The sequence below is a fragment of the Dendronephthya gigantea genome, unplaced genomic scaffold (genome assembly GCF_004324835.1).
Source record: "Dendronephthya gigantea isolate DGI-Jeju-01 unplaced genomic scaffold, DenGig_1.0 000138F, whole genome shotgun sequence".
NCBI lineage: Eukaryota > Metazoa > Cnidaria > Anthozoa > Malacalcyonacea > Nephtheidae > Dendronephthya > Dendronephthya gigantea.
This window is the reverse complement of record NW_021163148.1, coordinates 249,654-252,694: the sequence shown is the minus strand read 5'-3', so window position 1 is coordinate 252,694 and position 3,041 is coordinate 249,654. Positions and strand designations below refer to the sequence as shown.

General features: G+C 34.4%; 1 long non-coding RNA gene across 1 annotated transcript; it reads left to right on the top strand.

Annotated features, from left to right (window-relative positions):
- Positions 1–613: 613 nt before the first annotated feature.
- On the top strand, positions 614–2,651 carry LOC114536514. Its single transcript, XR_003688464.1, has 6 exons — positions 614–668; positions 822–926; positions 1,203–1,344; positions 1,567–1,976; positions 2,181–2,382; positions 2,529–2,651. It is a non-coding gene; the product is annotated as an uncharacterized LOC114536514 (long non-coding RNA).
- Positions 2,652–3,041: the final 390 nt, after the last annotated feature.

The following is a 3,041-nucleotide window of genomic DNA, read 5'->3' as shown; positions in this document are numbered from 1 at the left end:
ATTCCGATATTGTTTTTACTCAGGAACATAAACAAAATGAAATCGAGAACGGGACAAAAATGTTGGTTCTTTGGAAAGATACAAAATCCAAGAAAGCAACCAAAAGAAAATTCCCTGCCGAAATTGTAAAGATATCAGGTTTGAAATTAAGTTTATATATTCCTTGAGTCATTACTGTTCGCCTTTGACGTTTTATGTCTTGAAATAAAGATAATTTATTTAGGGTAAGATGGGTTTTATAGTTAATATATTCAAGTCCTAATCATATAAATGATCCCAAATGATTCAGATCAGGCTGTTTTGAAATATAATCATGTTTGAAGTATGATTCATATCATGGTGATTGAAGTCCTAATCATCTAAATGATCCCAAATAATTCAGAGCAGAGTGTGTGAAGTCTCAAGTAATTTAATATTTGTCTATATAACAGCATATATTACTTCCCACTTTTAGATACGACATATTCAGAAATCAGCACCAAGTCCATCCCTGCCATAATCTTTGTTCATATTTGTTATATTTTAATTAAACAATAGATGACAAAGACTGGTTACTCAAATACATGAGAGAAGATGATTCTCCGGTTAAAACAGGCAAAGGTTTCCGCAAGCATGTAAGAAATGCAAACAGTGTTATAAATGATAGCGACAGTGACACAGAAAGACAGGTAAAAGTCTTAAAGTTACAGAGATAATTTTTTCATTCCAAATTTTCTCTAACAAGGTGTTTTTTGAGCACATATACGAAAATAATAGTAATGAGCAAGTTATGTGCATAGTTTATATTCCCCACATTTATTTCTGATCCTGTTTTTCTTCAGCAAGAACCAGCTGCAACGAAGAGGCAGAAAGCAGCATCTAAAAATGCTGAGCAATCAAAGCGATCAACCAATCTGGCTAACATGATAAAGGAAAGATACAGGAAGGTTTGTATAGTTACAGGTCAAAAGGAAGCCTCTGTCAGAAAGAGTAAAATCACCTTGTATATAAGACGATGTGAAAGCTAAATGTTAACATTATTTAAGCTTTTAGCATTGAAATAGCAGTAATATAAAAGCTTCCTTATACTACCTGAGATGGTAGATAGACACATGAGTTAGTAAGAACACATTACATTCTTGCTTGTTGATAATTAGGAAAGATGCCAATTGGTGCACAGGCAGCACACATATGTATTCATTGCTTATAATTTTAATATTTAGGAAAGTCTTAAATTATTTGATGGCAACAGTGTATGTGATGAAGATTGCAAACATTTAAGAGAAAATAGAACGCTTCTGGCAACAATCAAACACCTAAAAAGTGAAAATGAAAGACTTCGGGAACAAATCGAAAGTAGTGATGGTAAGCTTGTTCAAAAAGATTTGTCCAACTTTTAATCAAAATGTGCCACAAGACGGGTGATCGGCGGACAATCCATGATCCTGGTGCATTAAGCTAGGGCAAGCCATTTATTTTGCCTTTTCCTCACCATTCATTAGCCACTCACAAAAAGGCAATGATTTTACTGTTATTCTGATTTCATGTTTCCTAGTCTTTGGCTAATGCATTTTAATTTTCTTATAGATTTAAAAGTTTCTTTGAGAAAACTGAAGAAGTATGTGGCATCCTTGGAAGGCTTTTCAAACCAAGCACTAAAATTTGGTTCACAACAGAGCGTACAAGCATACGAGCCTTCCGCAAGATTGTCTCCTTTGACAACCATGGATCATGGAAGATCGTCTCCTATTTCATGTGTGTCAAGCTCATCAACCAGATCTTCTCCCACATCGATGAGTGGTTTTTCAGAATTTGCTACAGAGGAACCAACCGTAATTGCAATTAGCGAAGACAACTTGTTGAAAGACAAAAGTAAGGAAATACAAGGCTGTGATGATGACAACTAGGTCCAGGAGTTAGAGAAGGACACATATGCTTCCTCAAAAATTTGTGGAAGTGACGAACAGTCTGGATTGGCTGATGTTATGGCAGATAAGGTAGGTCTTTCAAATGCACTGTAAATGGGAGAATTTTAAAATTTTACATTCTGATTTCAATACACGCAAAGTGGTTTAGGTAGAGTGTGTCTTGAAAATGGAATTATTAGTACCGTGGTTTAAAACATTTTGTTCATTGGATGACTTTACATTGTTTTTTTCACCTTTTTTACTAATTTATTGTATTGATTTATTTTCTAACAGGTTGTTCTCGGACCAGGCTTGTCGATTTCAAAGAATGTGCTTCAACGAATAAAGACGAAGAAAGTAGGATCATTTATCGCAAACCTGATGGGAGCAACACTCACAAGAGAGTACATGGCGACACACAGTTACAAAGGGCAGAAAGGGAAGAATGGGCAAACAAAGCCAAAGCTTGATCCAAACTACACAGCTTCCCTAATAAGTAAGTTTTTGGTTTTGAGTGTATACGTAATCTTTGTATTGCAAAGACGGACTATTTCTGTTTACCTAATCAGCATTTGAAGGAAAAACGCAGTGTTGGCATATTTACTGATTTAGTAATTTAGCCCTTCTTTATGTTTTGTGTAGAATACGCCAAGAGTGTAAGATACACCGAACTTCAGCGGCCTGTTATTGACGAGGACATTGTCAAAGCTATCAAGTTTAAACTGAACAATGAGGAACAGGCGTTCAAAAAGCAACAAGAATAACAGTATTATGGGACAGGAATTTTTTGAACATATACTAAGAAACGGTATCATTGTAAGAAAGTTTTTAGCCCTTTAAATTAATAGTAAATGCCTAAATTTCAAAACAGTAGTTCTTTTTTTATATTCTGCATTTATTATATACTAATAATAAAATCCCCTGGTACTAAAGACCGAAGTAAAATAAAACGTAATCCCTTTTTTCGTTAAAATATCGTTTGATTATTGGCAGCATGACTAGAACTGTGTTGGCTTCGTGAAACTAAAGCTGCTTTGTGCAGCAGTTATTATTTGGGTAAACGTCAAAATTATTTTTTTTTAAAGAATACCTTTTGCTTCCATGTAAAAACTATAGTTTCGAACAAACCTATAGTTTTTAACCTATAGTTTTCCG